General features: G+C 40.4%; 1 protein-coding gene across 4 annotated transcripts in view; it reads right to left on the bottom strand.

Annotated features, from left to right (window-relative positions):
* The window catches only part of MCTP1 (multiple C2 and transmembrane domain containing 1), a 278,549-nt gene that overhangs the window by 177,512 nt on the left and 81,840 nt on the right, over positions 1 to 19,197 (bottom strand). The window contains exon 1 of one of the 4 annotated variants that reach the window (XM_032993082.2): positions 10,684 to 10,859. The exons of 2 other annotated variants lie outside the window; for them this stretch is intronic. The gene's annotated coding sequence lies outside the window, so the exon portion shown is untranslated. Of the gene's footprint in view, positions 1 to 10,683; positions 10,860 to 19,197 lie in introns of those variants that run through there. One more of the 4 variants, XM_032993083.2, reaches the window with a different exon arrangement.

Here is a 19,197-nt window from a genome sequence, read left to right as displayed (position 1 = left end):
AAAAGTGCAGAAAGTATTAGTAGCCTTTTATGTGCACTACGTGGTTTTTTGATTAGCCATCTATGTGCTTTGGAGGAGACTTGCTACTTTCTTAAAGCTTGTCATGAAACAGATGCTTCTCATAGACAAGGTAGGAGTATTTATAACACATGTGAAAAGCCTCCATTGTTGTTGTGAAGATTTTTAATTGGATAAAACATACTGATGAACTGTGAAAGTCAGATTTTGCACATGTATGTATCCCATAATGCCAACAGTGAATACATGATAGTCTGGAATGTCTCAGTTATGAAGAACTATGAATTCAAGATTATTTCTGCAGAATAAAGCCATTTTTAAAGTTAGCATTAATCACATACATACTCACACACACACTCTTCTTTATATATCGGTATGCTCTGAATATGACCGTCAGTTTATATTGTCAGGAAGTATGTGGCTAAATAAGAGTCATGAGAACATGAAAGACTCACCCTCTCTCCTGAGCTTTTTGGCTATGGCTGAAAAAGCTATTTAATCTGCTTATTAAAGAATCAAATAGCAATACTGGCCATTTTTATCTGCATAATAATGGGAATATTTTTGGTAACCTCTGTACTAACTGTTGCTCTTTGATTTTATTTGAAAGCAATCAAAACCAAATGCTCCTTTTCAGTATCAAACTGATCACTGTTAATAGCTTGTTACATTTTCTTCTGAAGACATAATGAATAGATGAAGAGATAACAATAAAAGATGTAAACATGTTAACATTTCGAAAGTTCTGATATTCAGAAATACACTTCGAATCACTTATTTCAACTGAAGCACCAATCCTGTCTGGCAGCAAAAGAAACCAAACAAATATCAATATTGACAAAGCAATCAGAAGGGATTCCACCAAGTTGTTCCTCCTTCCATCTGTCTCCATATCCTGTTTTTTGGGATGGAAAAATCAGCTTACTGTCACTTATTCATTCAGAACTACTATAAAATGTTATTTCTGCAGCACCACTTATAGAGTTTAAGATAATAACACAAACAGAAAATAAAATAATCCCTTCTCCACCAAGATTATAAACGGAATCTTAAACAAAGCAACCACACCCTCACTCCTAGTTTTGCTGCACTTCATAGTGGCTTCCCCCACCCTCCCCCCCACGTTATTATCCTCCCTTGTTATATCACAAATTAAAAGCGCTTGTCTGGTCTCTTCTGTGCAGAGCAGCTGCTGTAACCATGCCAAACCCTTCTGGGGTTATCAGTGTTTCTCACAGACACAATAGTTCACCTATGTACCACGAACTGTAAACACGGGGATTTAGAGTGTAAGCTTTTCAAGCACTGAAGAAAGTCTTTGTTTTCATGTATTAGTAAGGATGGATAACTCATTGCTGTATTTCCCAGCTCTTACTCCTCTATTTATCCTCAGAAGTATATTGCTTCAACCTCTTTGTAATGGGTTGTGTGACAGTATTTTTGAAAGTCCAAATACATTTTACCACTTTGTTTCCTCTTGTCTGGTACTACTTTGATAAATCCAAAGCTTTTTAATTTCTTATTGATGAGCAGTTCTTTTGTAGACGACATGTTTTAAACGACTATGTGTGTTACTTCAACTACTGAGTTATGAGTTTGATCAAGATCGTCAGCACAGAAATGTCAGTCCACTGTCTTTCAGAGTACCTATTTTTGCCCAGCACTCCAGTACAGCTACTGATTCTAGCTGAACACGCGCTTGCTACGAATTCTGCTGCTTTGACACTCGGATTTTACTCTCCGAACAGAGTGATTTGTCACAACTTACTGGTTGGCTCTGGAACCCTTTCTTTTAGCACCTTTTTCGCCGGCAACGCTTCTTCCCTCAAGCCAGGAGACAGCACACCCAGCGCAGGCTCCTCTCCCACAGCTCTCGTGGCGGCGGTGGGCACAGGGCAAGCCCTGCACGCTCGCCCGCGGCCACCGAAGGCTTCCCCGACCCTGCCGGCACCTTTCCAGGAGAACCCGGCTCCCCCAGATGCTGAAGGTGAAGGGAGGGGTGGGCTGTGCAAAAAAAAAAAAAACTCCCTTCTCAGTAACGCCGCAGAGGAGACCGGGAATAAGTTAACCAGGTGAGCGAGGAAAATCAGCACGCTTCTGATTTTACCTATCTAATTACAACTGTAGATCAGCACTAGGGTATTCCTACTGCTTTCTCGTCAAGAAATCCGTCGTAACACAGCATGAGGAAACTACCCACCCTGTTTAAAATAAAACAAAACTGATTTCTACAAAATACGCCCGCAGTTCCAAGTCCCGCTATTGGCTGTTCAGCAGCAAACTACACAAAACATTCAACAAAAGTAGCCCCAACCCTGCAAACGTGTATACAAATAGAGACGCACCTGGATACAGCCAAACAGGGGAGTATCAACCCTCTGTCCTTCCACAGCACTGAGCTCTTCTTATGTTTTTATTTGCGTGAAAATTGACATTGTGAGCCACCATTTCAGAAAATGAGCAACAACAAAAGAACACTGACCCACAACACGGTTGCAACATCCAGTATAAATGGAAACTTCACATGTATTGGAGGAAAACATTTCCTAGATATATTATCTAAACTGCTTTACCTTTACAGCCGATTGCTGTAATACAGCTATATGTATAGCGATAGCTTGAAAGCTACGTCAACAGAAATATAATTTATTCCTGGCTGTGTATAGTTACCTGGGGTTATCTCTATTAATGAGTAAGAAAAAACTTTCTTTTCTGGCATCCAGAAATAGCTTGCTTTTCAGAAGCAAGACATAAAAACTAGGAGGAACTCTTTTTGATATGTTCCCAGTGCAAAACTCCTCCAGTTAAACTGATACCTGTGAACTTAGAAAATAGATATTTGTGGAACAGAATTATTAAGATCAATTTAAGCTGGTTTAGCTATTTAACCATTGTGCTGTAGAACAAACACTGATCTTTTGAGGCATAGTTGGAATAACTGTAGGATAAGGCACTCATAAATAATCTTACCGGAGATGGTTTGGCCTTGTAGTGACAGCTGCAAAGAAACATAAAGAAGCTGCAAATTAACAACAAAACCAGAGCAGGCCAGCCTGGAAGGACAAGGTGTACGTGACCACAGGGCTGAGTTTGCACAGAAGTCAGGGTCAGCTGGCCAACACAGTGAAGAAGACTACGAGCCTTCATCTGAAGACCCCCAACCACCACCTGAAGACTCCAACACACATGCACGAGAGACATTAACATATGCCAATGAGTTCCCAGAAAAGTTATGAATATGATAAAAATGCAGTGAATATGTATGATTAAGGTCATATAAATGCTTGTTGATTTCATTCTCACACACACACATCAGGAGGAGCCACCCCTGTGTGTCCGGCGCTGTAATAAAGAATGCCTGCTCTCTAAAACTCCAAAATTGAGTCTTAGGGAGTGAATTCATTACCACCTTCCAGTAGCAAAACCAGTACTATTGAAACGTGCTAGAGATACCTTTCCATAAGTATGTTTCCTTGCTGCATGGAAACTAGTAACGGTACTGAAGACAGAGTACAAAAGTTTTCAATATAGTGTCATAAACATAATTACTTGCCGGGGACTTCAGCTGTACAGGACAAAGACATCTGCAGGCAGCAATTACCAAGATCACTCTGGTTTGACCTGAAGAAAACATTTCCAAAACCTGGAAATTAAATTAATCTTCACCTGTATTCAGGTAATGTCTACTCTCAAAAAACACAGAGCAAGATTCTCCACTAATGAAGATTTCATAGTCTCTAAACAAGACTGAGAGTGTCTAACTGGCCTTGTTTCTTTAAAGGCATTTTCTTGCATGATTTTTAACAGTCTTCGTATCAGCAGGTCACAGAAAGGCTTTCTGCTACCAACAGTTAAACTGGTATGTCCAGAAATAGTTAAACCAAAATCCAGTGTAACTACTGCAACAAATAATGGCAAAGAAGAATCTGCTAGAAGAAAACAACTTGCAGTGGGAAGGACAGTCATGTGCTAAGCATGCAACTTTTAGGTTCCATGGGAAAGCCTATAAATGTAAATGGGTGTTAGTTCTGAAAGGTTTATGCACATTATTTTTTTTTTCTAAAAAACCCCAAAGCCTTACAGCTATTATATTGCTCACGCAAGCTCCTTAATTCAACAAAGGCATCTACTGCATAATCTTTGATACAAGAATGAGATGCAAAGTCATGACCACAGACACATTTTCTGCAGTCATCTACACAACAGCTATCTGAATGTCTCTTATCTGAGCATCTTGGAGGATGGGAACCTCATCATGACCTGCAAGATGCCAGTTAAGGAGTAATTCAGGGTCTCCAATTCTGAACATGGCAAAAAGTAGTTTTTTTGTATTGAAAATGTATGTAATACTATTAGGCTTAGCAGTCTGAAAGAAGTTGTTATTGAAGCCACTAGGTTTTCTTCCTGTCTACAGATACTTTTAGATATTCTCCATTTGTCTTGACTAATGCAAAAAAAGATTTAAGTACAGAAAAAAAACCCAAAAGGATACTTTCCAGAGATAGAAGCTGCAGTGGCCAAGGATGCTGTAGCTAATTCTTGTGTTACTGATGACCAACAATGCAGAACTCCACGCTACGAATGACGACTGATGATGACATGTGAGACCATGGTCCCATTCGTAAGATTTGCAGCTCTTCACGAAGGTGAACATTTTCACAACTGTAGGCATGGATTTACTGCTGAGGCCCTTCAAGAACTTCATGGAGGCTCCACTGATGGCAGCCAGCTGCTGTAGTCATTCCGTGGCCCTGAGATGTGGTTGGGGATGGCAGAAACCACCAGTTTCAGGGTGGATACAAAGGTGGTGAGATGAGAAGTTGTAACCACCTTGGAGGTGTTACTGTAGGTCTGCTGTTCTTTAACCCAATTCTGATATATGCACACAGTTCCCAGGAGAGATATCAGCGGCGGGATGGAATACAGTTTGCAAAGAAATGTACCAGTGGTGGTTTTGGGTTGGGGAACAGGAGGAGAACCAGTTCTCTAATTGCAAACCTGTTGCCTGGTCTATACCCAACACAGAAAAATCACACCTGTCTTCCAGGGACCTGACAAACTGCTCACATTTTAGCTCCATCACTGACTGCTCTACGATAAAACAAGTGAGAAAGTAATCTGCTCAGAATTTCTCAGAAAGGTCCTGATACTCTGTGAAAATGGGGACTGGACTGTACCAATCTCCTCAAGAACCCACCTGGATCTTGAATTGATTCATCAAATATCAGAGGGGGAGAAATACCTTCTCAAACAGAACAGACAAGCCCCACTCACCAGAGTCATACTGATTTCCTAAGCTGAAACGAAGCCTTTATGAGCAGTGGTATCCACCATGGGGCACAAGTCTCTGGCAGGGCAGATGCCTGATTAGGGGCTGGTATCACCAAATGCCAGATAAAATGGGAAAGTGCTTTGCCTGTGGGCATTACTCAGTGTGTCTCTGGCAAGCGTCAGAGGCTGACAAGAGAAGTCCCAGCTCCAGAATATACCCCTACCATCATAAATAACTAATCAAGGGCCAGAAAAAATGAAACAAAATGCAGGTAACTTTCCAACAGAATGCCAGTTTGCTGACTGGTGGGGCAATGATGAAGCTGTTCAGGTGGGACAGTAGCAAATGTAGAGCCTTCTCCCTCAAAAGTTTTACTACTCCTTTCCCTCTGGTAATTTTCAGTGGTAAGTTCCTTTTCCAGAAAAGATGTAAAATCTTTATGAAGCTGTGCATTACAATGCCCAAGTTTCTGGCAGGGAGCTGATGCATAACTTTTGATAATTCTTGGAGGCCGGTTAACCCAAGGCTGTGGATCAACCAGTGGCTGCTGCTTTTTTGGGAGTCTGTATTGAACACCACCAGTAACTGCCCCCTCTCAGGCTGCTTCAAAGCTGCCTCTTTTTCAGGCTGATGCTGGTTCTCTTCTAGCCATCCAACAGTTTCTCAGTAAAACACAATCTAAAAGAACTTCATTTATTGACGAGTGTGGACAGTTTACACGGCCTTAGAGCAAACAGTTTTTCAGTGGGTGTATGAGGCAGGGTCACTATTCTCCTCTGTTGGTTATAACATTGTCCAATTAGGCAGCATGGTCTGTTACCACAGCTTTGTCAGCCAGAGACAGATGAGGAAAAAGGAGTTATTAGCTGGTTTAGCCCTGGAGCTTTTTATGGGGGCAGCTCACAGTTTAGGAGTTGACTCTTCAAAGATGTTTCCCTTCTCAACTCATAAAGAGATACAGCTCTGGTTTGTTAGCAATCTGTAAATGTAGTTTGTTCTTACAATGATGCCCAAGGAGATCCAAAAGTTTGCAAGTGCTGGAGACTATTCCTAAATTACACTAGAATAATGAAGCATATATGAACCATTATCACATTTATCAACTCTCAGTTTAAGAAACTTCCTAGAATGGGGATGACAAAAATAGCTGACTGTCATCTTTGAAGTGGCAACCACTCACTTTCTTGAGTTTGTACTATGAAAAAATTTTTGGTTCCCTCCTTAATGCAAAAAGTCCCCTTATCACAAAAATCATCACACACAACTCTCAAAGGATTAATTTGTTTTAGCATCTTTGAGTAAAATAAGAGCATGGTAATAAAAAAACTTCTGGAAGAAAAATAATCTGTGACCCCCCACAAGGCATCCTGACCACTCAGCTCAGTAGACCCAGTATCAGCACTGGTGACAAGTGATCATGTCCTTCCTCGCGGTGTCTTTTGTTCACACCACCTACACTCTCCCCATCTTTGTGAAGCACCCAAATGCTGTGACATTATCCATCCCCCCTGGGAGAACGTGTGACCATTACAGGGCTCCACCGTACAGCTGGATCAGCACAGTCCCTGCCCAGACACAGCCAGCACGGAGGGAGAGGAGGACGCCTGGTGATGGGCCCAGGAGAAACTGAAATGACAGACACCTCTTCTCCACACCCCAGACGCCTGCCATGAAATCCACCAGTGTGTTGACCAGTAGCCTCTGCTGAAGGCTTTTCTCCCAGGCTTGAGCTGCAGGCAGACGACCTGCTGTTCCACCACAGGCACACTGGTGTCCCATCAGAGGAAACAGAGATCTGGTGCTTCTGTCACTTAGCCCCACAGCGCATCTCACGACAGGAGACACAACACCAGTTCCACAAGGTAAAATAGAAAACAAAGCGTCCTGGGAGTGAGGCATTCTCCTAAAGCATCAATGTTGGGTGTGGTAGCTCCAGGTTTGACTCATTCACCACTTCCAACTAGGAGGTTCTTCAATCCAAGTGGACCGGCACATGCCCGAACACAGGAGATTAAGAATTGATTTTCTCCCACAAGCAGACAGCTTGCTAGAAATCACACAGATGTTCCCAGGTAATTAGAGCTGTCTCAAATGTAAGCAGGCTCCCAGAGGAGATGCTTTCTTTGCACCATTACTGATATACCTCAGTTGCCCTACCTATATGTGCATCTTGGTGGTTTCTCCACCTGGGTTAATCCCTTCAAGGAGGACGGTTAAACAGAATGGGAATTACTTTGAAACTCAAGGCAATTTGGTTAAATCTGCTGAAATTTGTTGCAGCATCCTTCTCCCTAATTTCATTCCCTACCTTGTCCCCTTCATTCGTTTTTATTTTTGAGGGAAACTGAGCAAAAATTGCTTATAATGAAAATCTAGAGTCACAAGGGAAAAAGGTCTACTCATAGCTCTGGAGAAAGGAGGATACCACTCTTCATTGACTCTTAAATAAAAGATAGTATGCAAAGTATTTTTAGAGTGAATTTTACTATCAGATTATTCATTTTACTTGTGAAAAAAGTTACCAACAGGCTATCTTATCCCACAGGAAAGTGAAGCTGATTACTGGCCTCGCTCTTTAGTTACCAGAATTTCCCACAACTGTTTACAAAATGACCACCTCTAAATGAAACGTAATTTTTAAAACAAACTAAATGTGTAAAGAGTCTTGATTAAGTGATTAAAGACTAACACTCGAAAATCTGTTTCCAGTGTGAAATAAAACCCTAGAAAAAATTAATTAAAAAGTGAGTTTTTCATGGCCCTTCCTCCTTTTTCAGCAGCTTATATTCAGTTTTAGGAGGTGACTCGACGCTTCTTTCCCTTCTACTCAGCACCGGTGAGGCCACACCTGGAGTGCTGAGGCTGCCTGGCATGAGACAGACACAGACGTACTGCAGCAAGTCCACCGACATGTCACAAAGGATTGGAGCATCTGTTGCATGAGGAGAGGCTGAGAGAGCTGGGGGTGCCCCACCTGGAGAAGAGCAGTTTCCTATCCAAGAGGGGGGTCCTACTCATGGATGTAGTATCACCCGGGCTCTTCTCAGTGGTGCCCCATGACAGAAGAGACAATGGTGTTACACTGAAATATAGGATATCTCATCTTAAACATGAGAAAAAAACATTTTTCCTCTGAGGGTGCTCGAACACTGAGCACAGGTTGCCCGGAGATTGTCCCTGAAGATACTTGAGACCTGCTCTGACATGGTCCTGGCAACCTGCCTGAGATGATTCTGATCTGGGCAAGAGGTTCAGCGGGGCTATCCCCTGCAAACCTCAGCCGTTCTGTGATTCTCTGTTGCTTTGAAATATCATAATTAATAACGTATATGCAGACCTCCGCTACCTTTCCTCAAAATACTGGTTTGCCTCCCACTTTCTGGTTGCACTGGTGCAGCAGTGCTGCAGTCAGCATCCACAACGAACATCCACCCCTTAGAGCAGAGTATGTCCAAGATATCGACATACTCTCAGATGTTTATCGACATAAACCCTGAACACTTCAAAGCAAGCTTATACACAAATATGCCTTCAATTTATGCTGGAGTGCTCACATATGTTGTAACTTAAACCCTTCCCCCCTGCACACTCCAGCCTTTTCTGTAAAGAAATCCATTATTTTCAAAGGTACAGCAACACATTGTGTATGACTATATAAACATGAAGCTGCTTCCCTCATGCACTTGAGAGTGCATTTACCTGCACTCTCAAAAATCCCAAGACTATAATCTTTTTCAAAAATGAAAAAAAATGTGCTTCTTTAAGCAGGATAAACAAAAGCCATCATGAAATGCAGTAGATCTGACTTTCATCTGTGCAGAATTACTCAGTCCCCAGGACAAGCAAAAAGAATGAGTACTGTTGGGCCATTCTGATTTTAAGAAGATTATGGGAAGTTATATGGGCTGTGTGAGTACATTTTTGCAAGTACACGGGCACTTTCACTCATGAACATGTGATGCATACACAAAGTAAACAGGGAAATAGAAGTAGTCTGTAAGGGGATGAAAATACACTGAAAATACAAAAATCACATACTTCTGTCCAAAATAAACCTTAAATTCCTAACTGTAAAGCATTTTTTAAAAAAAGCATTTACCAAACTGTAAAGCATTAAAATCATGTCTGCATTTCCTTTTTCTGTTTTTTTTCAAAGACTCGGTTTCGGGCAGATGCAGCAGTATCCTCATTTCTGACAGCTAGCATTTCTATCACCGCTAGAGAAACTTGCAGTATCACACACAAAAATCCTCTCATTTGCCTGAAGAGTGCAGAATTACACTGCAAGTTATGTCAAACATGGCACATGAAGAATAACTCAACTGGGAGTTAGAGACAGGTGTCACATCCATATCAAGGATGATATGTGAACAATTAGCTGTCTCCATTTCAAAATGAGATAAGTACCTGAAGTCAACATATATGCCATATGCATCATTCCTTCAAAAAAGAAGAAATCTTCAGTCACTGTATTTAAAAATACACTCTCCACATTTTCACAACAGAAAGCCATACTAAAATTTTCCCAACTTAATTTTCCACAATAGTAATCATAATAAATTATATACATAAATATACACACATTTTACATAACCTCGGTTATTCAGAAGTAGCTTTATATTTAAATCATATGACAAAGATATACTTTAAATTTTGGGAAATACAACTATCAGAACACGGCATTTGAATTATTCTGAATTGATTTTAAAACAAATACAGCGACAGTGTCGCTAACAGTAAAACACTCAACTCCTTCTAAGATGAACTTCATTAGTGCTTGTTGTACTCGTACTTCAAAAGATCAATGTTATGAGGATAACACTGGTCTGTTAAATACAAATGGCAAAAACATTTTAAAAATAAGATTACAGTTTTACAGGCAACTAGATTTACTGGACTATGTGCTGCCTAAGTATTTAGCAATATTCAGTTGCCATTAAGGAATAACAGCGTTTTACAGCCACAAAAATCTATAAAAATCCACAAACTACTCAGCAGAAGACAGATATCTGAGAGCAATTGAAAAGGAAGAAGAATGGTCTTCAAACTACTGAACCCTCAAGTAATTAAATAGACACATTCTTCTGTTAACATGGAAAATTGAGCTAAAGAACGACAACAGTGAGATTTCAGAAAATCTCCTGTATTCCAAACTACTGCAGACATCAGTCTATCAGTGAGTGATGCTTCTCTCTGTGTCATTCTGTAAACTCTAAACTGAAGAAACAGTTTTCTTCATTCTGTATTATCAACTTAGGGCATGCAGTTTCCATCAAAAGCAAACATTTAATTATTTTCAAGACAGAATTTTAAATTACCTACATTTTAAAGCAGGACGCGTATAGTACTATATCACAGCATGATCGACCTTGTAAAAAAACCTAAATTCCTACCTTACCAGGTCCAAATTGAGAAGTTCCTCCAGCTTTCACCTATCTCAAATAGTATTACAGGAGTGAGTTAACTATCTTTTGCTTCACAAAGACACTTGCAAATCTGAATTAGCCTTTCGAGCTGACAACTGCTCAGTAATACTGCTCACCTCCATCTGGTAGCAACAGCTCTGTGCAAATATCATTTGACTACTGCTGTGAACTGCAGCTACTCAGAACGAAAGTAAGATAAATCTTGATATGTGAATATGTTTCAACACATATTCAGAGGAAATGACTCAACTATCTCCACATCTTTAAACACTGAAAGCTGCTTCCTCCCCGCTCCCCCACTGCAGATGATGGTGTAAACTGAAGGGTTCTGTGGTTTATCTATTAAATATTGGTATCAAACAAATATTAAAGTTCAACTGGTGAGCACTACATTATAGATCATCCCTACCGTGACTTTTTTTCGCATAATACCTTCAGCAGAGAAATACTAAACTTAAATGTTTGTTTTAATAAATGCATATGTAAATATTCCATGGAAATAAAAGAGAACACATACTTTCTATCCTAGGATGCTTTCTATCCCAGTATATTAATTCTGAAGATATTCTGAGATTTAAAAGCAGTATTCAGATACCACATGACAGTAATCTCATAAAATTTCAGAAAAACTCCTTCTTGACAGTTATAGAAATATCAGGAGCTGAAAAAGAAGGAGTTGAGATAAGGAAGCAATAAAAATGCAGATTTCATCCAACTGAATTTTAGTATGCATTCAGTTATAACTGAAGAAGTATAACTATTCCACAACCAGATATGTATTATTATTTGTTTGACATTTCAGCCTGTCCAGTCTTACATACCTTTAGTATGACAATTTATTCCTTCATTCTCTACCCACTGAAGAAACTTGATTTAATCTAGCTTGAATCTTGAATATAGAAGAATCAGCTCTCCTTGAAACCTCTACATGTCCTGTACATTTTGTAGTCAGTATCAGACTGCTTAGGATCTATGGGTTCTCAGTTTTCTGGGGTTTGGCTTCTCTGCAGTAAACATAATATTTCACAGGTGATGAGAAACAAGCACCATTTGGAAACACGTATTCTCTCTTTCTAGACCTCTCCATTCCACAAGGATGCCTCTGGATGCCTGGGACCCCCTCTCAGATTCGTGCAGTTCACCCAGGAATATGCAAGTCTAAATTTAAATCCAGTGGTGTGAGTCTGAAATACTACTTCTAAACTTTATGCATAATCAGAAAGCACACAGCAGCCTGCAACCAAGCAGGCAAACCACTTTTCTCAGGAAGTCATCTTTTAAACATTGAAATAACTGGTTTAACGTGTATCGCTAATGGCTGTAAGGAAACACTGTTAAGGAATTCCAGATTCTTCCCTCAACAGTCCCTTACTACAAAGCAGAAGAGTTTGGTCAAATTACTTATATCACATAGCAGCCCAACTGTACACTAGACTTGGTCAGAGTCTTCCACCTTTTTCTTAATTTCAGCTTCATTTACCACTTCAAAGTTGTGCAGTTAAATATGCTTTTGGCATTCACTTCAGGAAAAAAAAATATCACTCAAAGAAAAAAGAGCATGTATCAGAATCACTCACCTAAGACTGTGACTACAGGTCTTGATAGACCTGGATGAGGTGTGAGACACTGAAGTAACAGAAAGGGGTGCAGAAGGAACCTCAAGAAGACATCACCCCCCTGGCATGAAGAAAGATTATATAGGTGACATATATATGACACACATGTGACTATATGTATGTGACACTACCAAAATCTCCATGCCAACAGGTGAAGACAACTTCCTTTTTGGCAGACCTCTCTTCACTACCAGCACCCAGAAGAAACTGAGGAGAACAGATTAGTAAGGAGTAAAGCATCTCCTTTCTCTACTATAAGATATATTTTCCCAAAACCAGCAAAGTTTTATTTTAAAAAATGATAGGGACTTATGGTTTTGTTATTAAGATAAGTATCTGAGTAGCTTTTATGGCTTCAGATACAAGCACCTGCCCTTGCCCATATTATTTAATCCCTCTTATGCCTCATTTTCGACCACCAGAACCAGCATAATAATTCTCCCTTACTTTGCAGACGAACGGCAGAGCACTCAGATATTGCTGTGATAGGGTCCACAAAAGGAACAGTAACATTTGTTATCTCCCCAACTGCAGCTCTGGAGAACAATGAATTCATTTTTAAATAGCACATATGTTGCCATTCTCATTTAGCAGCAATTTCCAAAGAGCTTCACATATTTTCCATAGAGGAAAAGCAAGCAAATGAGGATAGAACACTACGGAAAGCAGGAATTGTAAGGTGCACGTTTTTTAAAGCAATGTCACCTATCACTGCTGTCTGCCTTCAAAGCAGTGAACCCCATCTGCTCCAAACTAATAAATATTAAAAGACAGATTCTTATATATGGTCAAAAGCCAGCTGGGAAGAGCTCTTTGCAGAAGTGGCCTGAAATACGGCAAAACAGCCATCACTTTTCATGGTAAAAGAAAGCAGTTTTCCACTCAAGACCAGAACATGCTGGAACAGGGGTGCTGCTGATGAGGACCCACCCCAACGAGCCCCTCAGACACGTGGATAAAAACAGGGAGGTGGAGATCAGCACACTTCCCATCAGGAAGGTATCCCCTCCCTGACTGATGCCTTCTGGCCTCTCCATCACCTGGGCAGTCCCAACAGCCACTCTCCTGGGTCCTCACGCTGAGGGCTTCCCCCCAAAACCACTGATGGCTTCTCTTCCATGCCAGCAAAGGGACAAAGGAAATGGGTATGGACTGAAATGCCATCCAGAGCGGTCCGATGGATGCTTGGATGCAAAGCTGTGATACTGAGCGCCCCACGCTACCACATACACACAATAGCGTGCATCTCCCACAATGGTGGGAGAATATCTTTCTTTTTGTCTCTTTTTTTTTCATGTGCCTCTCTCCTTAGTTTCTAAAGGCACATGACGAAGTACTGTTACACCAACAAATGTTTTGCAAATTTAGTTTTTGAAGCCCTATTAGGATCGATGAGAAATCAGTTATTTAGAATGAAAAGCAGGTCTCATAGCTCTCTGCTATGAGAAATTAAACAGCAGACAATGGACCTGCAACACTCAGTGAAGTGTGTTTAAAATGTGCATTTTCTGATGAAGCTCATATGCCAATAAACACATAATAAAAACACTTTCTACAGTATCCACGTGCACATTTCAGTTGGATGACTTAGCTTTGGAAACAATCATCTGAAAAGGTTCTTTAGTCATATTAAGAAAAAATAAACTCTGATTAACAACGCCCTAATCTAGTCATTTGAGCAACGCATTGTACATTGACCTGAAAGAGTGGAACAACTTACTTCAGCTGTTCCACTTAGACAACAGTGGTGATGCTTTTCTTCAGAAAACTTTACAGCTTCGTGGACAGCATCCAGTTTCCAAGAGTTTGCTGCACCATTCAAAAGGAAAATACTACAGACAAGAGTTTTGTAACGTTACTTCCTGATTTAGAATTCTAAATTATTACAGAATTAATGAGAAAGCTCTTGTTAGTATTGGTATGGTAAGGGGAAATAATCTTCAGTTCATGAAAAGACAGTAATTGTAACACTGCAACGATGTCTGATTAGGATAGAAGCATATTGAATTCAGTATTAGACTGACAAGTACTGTATTTCTTTCAGCTCAAGAACTTTGTTTAATGTGATAGAATTTTTTTCTTAATTTCACAGAACGCAGATACTTTCGCTGCTGTTGAATGCTTAATCTTCTAATCACAGGCACATTGAGCAGCACTTGAGCTGCCCGGTGTGCAGCAGAGCAATGCTTCAGGCTGGCCACCCGGCCAGCGCTCCTTCCTTCGTTCACTCTGTGGAGCCTTAATTTCATAACCAAGAGACAGAACAGCAACCATAACCATTAGCGACAATGGTTAACTACAAATAATGGCACCAAAACTATGATGCAGCCAGGGTGAATAATTTACATGAGTTAAACTGCTAATGCCAGTTTCCCTATACCTTGACTAATGCCTCTTGTTTTTCTCTGCATAGTGACAGCATACTTCACATGAATTTCTTATTAATTACATCTGCCTACATGAATTATTTCTGCAGATGATATCAAATACACTTTACTAAGATACTGAGTTTCCTACTGAAACGTGAAAAAAATACCAAAAAATAAGTAACAATTTTACTGAGTATATAGGCTCCAGCCTTACCCCTACAGACCACTAAGGAGTCAGTAGCTGCCAGGTGGAAAGAAAACTGAAGCTGGCTACTCCTTGTACGTGTGGAAGTGTGGAAGCCTTGGAAATGATTGCTCTAGTCCTGCCTGTTGTGAACACACTTCTCCACCCAAACAGCAGCCATGAGAGTGCATCTTCCAGGACGAGAAGACCAGGCTTCTCATGCCTGTTGGCCTGTTAGACAAAAGAAGGGTGATGAGGATGAAGAGGCCCTTGATGTAAATCAGAACAAAAATTTCAAACACAAGGACCACAACTGTCCTTCCAAGAACATCACTACAAACCCGGGTAGAGGAGATTTCTCTAGAGATAGGGAGCAGCAAACCTGGAATAGATACAAATGATCATCTGTGAATTTCCCTGAGAAAATACTGTCTACCTGACAGCCTGCTAGAATGGAGTTATCAGGCACCATCATTTACACTTTCACACTACCAGCCAACAGAGAGTAAAAATGCTTCTCACAATATGCTTTTCACAAAAGAACTGCCTGAGGCAGGGATACTGGAGAGGCTGTTAAATCAATATTTAAGAGTGAAAAACACAAATAACACAGTATTTTGACCAACAAGAGTCCCAGAAGGACTGGAAGAGCTGCTGCAAATGGGCAGTGACACCAGCACCCTGTCCTGTGCAGAGACCACAGCTTCACTGAACTTCGGCAGCAAGCCCACTCACCTGCAAAGAGTCAGCAGCCAATGAAACAGACAAGCTGACAATAAATCTTTAAAAATCAGAAAGACTGTATGGTAATATGCTTGTATAGAGAGGAATATGTGGAAGAATAAAAATGAAAAACAACCAGAAAACCAGACAGAGAGGTGACTTGTTTTTCCACATTTTACATTACTAATGCAGGTTATACCAGGGATTAGATCCTCTGTGGTAGATAAACACTGAAAGATTTCGGCAATTCCACAGGAATACAGCAGTTCTGCTCCCCTACTGCTGGTACAACTGTGCTTTCCTCATCTGAAAAAAGTGCATTTGCATGCCAGATGCACCAAAGCTGGTAAATTCTAAATGAGGTCACCAAAGCCAAGCTGACGGCCTGCTATGAGGAGAGGGCTGGCTTGCTGGGTGAAGGGAGGGCAGCAGGTGGAGTTCATCTCCACATTAACAAGGCTGTTGGCACCATTTCCCACATCTTCATCAATGAGCTGACAAAATATGGACTGCCTAAATGGACAGAAATTTAGTTTCATTGCTCATGTAAATGGTAGATAATATCTATAGTATTTATATCAATTCCTGGAAATATTCCTCCAGGACTTTCTAGATTATGTCCATTGAAACCCATTCTAGAGCATCATTACAAAAGCAGTTTTGATTCCTGGCTGTGAGACAACTAAATACAACTTCAGGTGATTTTGGTTACACTAGTGCCTCGCCGTATAAATGAGGCAATCTGCTCAGGTATGCCTACACACAGGGCAAGACCTGTCAAAAATCCCTAGCCAGCCATGAACAACCTGGTTCCAAAACGAGGAGCTCAGAGTTGGGCATGGATGAGCAACTCAACGATACAACACATATAAACACCTTAAACATAGACACCTTAAAATGTTATTTTTCTACATTGTTTTTTGATGATCTATGGAGCTCTACAGTGACATGTAAATGGGAGCAGCTAATCCAGGACAACACTTACAGTTTTTATATTCTCCCATAACTACACTCTTGAATCTCTATCACAGTCCCCATGCAAACCAGGTTAGTACCTCTTTTCACATCTTCACGCAGATGGGCTAAGGCAATTCTTATCGGCTGAAAGATCTGGCAGCATTTCTGGCAGAATTCACATCCCAATTTTTTTTCCTGCCCTGTGGCTTGGAACGTTTCTAGCGCAACATACTTGATATGTTTCTTGTAACCTCCTTTGGGTATCTGTCTTCTGTGTATTCCTTTTGCCTACCCTAACATCTTTCAAATCGTGAGAATTCCTGGGGAAAGAAATCTATTGTGATAGCAGCTTGACAGGCAAAGCTACTATATGACTTTACACTTATTTCACCTATTGTATGGAAATTACAGCTTTCTTCCCCTTATCCAAGAGCTGTCTAGCTTTTTGCAGGTGGATTTGATAGTCAGACCCGTAAGTGTTCACTTGGTAGCACAAGTCATCGAATTCTGCCCTGAAGACCTGAAAAAGTCAGTTTGCCCTCAGGAAACTAAGTGGACACCACAGATAACACGCAACAACACAATATCAGATTAAATCCTTACTCTTCCCATATTAAAAAGCACATACTTTATTTGAAATTTCTGGTTCTGTTCCTGTCACCTGTAAAATACATCTCTCATCTCAGCTGAGTAAAGAACTACCCAGACACCACACAATAAAGAGCTGTTGAAGTACTTATGGAAAAGGAACCCCTGGTAAAGAATAAACCCTTATGCAAGCACTCATTTAAAATTTACTGATGTTGTATTTCCCCAAATGAGAGATTATCTGCTCAACAGAAATTCTAGGTCTATAAACACAATCTTGAAATAAGCAGTCATTCATGTAAATGAGAGACTATCCACTCATGTACTTATGTACTAAGGGAGCTACCACCTTACTAAATGATAATGGAAGTTAAGAAAAAGCTCTGTGAAGAACTGAACCACCCCGGTTTAGACTCGCAGCCCTGGTGCAATGTAACTGCTGAAGATATCAACTTTAAGAAATATTCTGAACTTTACCGTCAGCCATATCTGAACTGGACATGTGTTATGACAGATACTTGGTTGTAACAGAATCTCGCATCAAGAGGGAAGGAAGGGGGCCCAGAAAGTGGCATGACATGGGACACTTCTGCTTCAAAAAAGGCACACAAAAACAACAATAAAAAAGAGGTCTTAGTGCTGAACTAAAATATCCTGAAGTCATGCTAAAGCAACTGAAAGTAGGGGGTTTTGAGTAGCCTTTTAGACTTGTGTAGACCCCCTTGCAGAATACACCCTGTCCATCAGTTACAGTGCTTATAAACTTAAGACAACTATAAGACATCTTTCCAGAACTGATTAAACAAACACCTCAGGCAGCACATTCAGGTGCCCCTTTGCATCCCTTGACTTTATAAAGGGGGTTATACTTTGCCCTTTACTATAAAGCAGTTTTCTTCAATACATCAAAGGAATGACCACCATCAAAGCGCTCCAGTTAACCTTCAGGACTTTCCTTTTATAATAACCACAGTAAAGGGGATGAAAGCTGGGACACAGCCACTGAACAGAAAGGGACATAAAAACTGTTAGAAGTAATACAAAATTCATAAACATATTTCCTCCAAATCAATTTGGCACCAGATTTTCACTTCTGTATTAAAGTGCAATTTTGTGTTCAATTCTGTGTGCAATTTTGACAAGGAGGGCGTTATAAATAGCACTGCATTGTGTAGAGGTAAGGAAGGAGACAGTTGAGACTTCCTCTAGATGTGGTATTTTTTCCATTGTGTCTCTTTTTCAAAGAGAGAGCAGAGATGCCCACTTGCAGAAACAGTCCTAGTCTGTGACTTCCAAGGGCACCTCTCTGACATTCAGCTCTTCAGCTTACGGAGGTGCAGGGTGTTAAGTTTCTTGTCAAGAAAATATTAATAATGAGATGTTAATACTGACTAACAGGTTAGTACTAGGTGCCTCGCTGGAGCCTCCTGTGCTAGAGAGCCTAAACGTGCAACTCAGGACCATGCATTCTGGCATCAGGCCAGGCACTTCTGGAATTTGCCGTAAATATTTTCAGAAACATTTAAGTGCTTCAGTGACTTCTGAAATCTATGTGTACTGTTTAATTGTTGTTACAAAGCTCCAGTATTACAATGCTTAACCTTCTTTCAATTATCACCTTTCGATGAATTTTTAGGTAACTCCTCTTGGACAGTATGAACCATGTAAGTGCAAAAATGTAAAATTAATCTACCAGAAAAATTTATTTTCTGTGCTAAGTCTTATTCTTGAAGAAGGGAATGTGCATTTTCTCATTTTAGTAGCTTGAATACTTTTGGTTTTCAAAGAGTTTCTCTATGATTGTCTGTATGGCTTTTTCTTTATTTCCGTAATGATTTCTTCCAAACAATCAAAGAGCAGAATTTTTCATGAGCTCTGGGGAAAGTCTGGACCCAAGAGGTTTCAATAATTGAACAGATTGAGCAAAGCTTTGATTTGCAACAATAGCCATTTCCCAGTGTGGAAACCTGAAAAGCAGCTCCTTTTTCTACTCATATAAAAATGCATTTATGATGCTTGCCCAGTCTTCGTTCCCAAATCTTCC

Source organism: Tyto alba, unplaced genomic scaffold, assembly GCF_018691265.1.
Source record: "Tyto alba isolate M040663 unplaced genomic scaffold, T.alba_DEE_v4.0 Super-Scaffold_13, whole genome shotgun sequence".
In the NCBI taxonomy this organism is placed as follows: domain Eukaryota; kingdom Metazoa; phylum Chordata; class Aves; order Strigiformes; family Tytonidae; genus Tyto; species Tyto alba.
The sequence above is the reverse complement of the archived record's forward strand: the minus strand, read 5'-3'. Positions and strand labels throughout refer to the sequence as shown.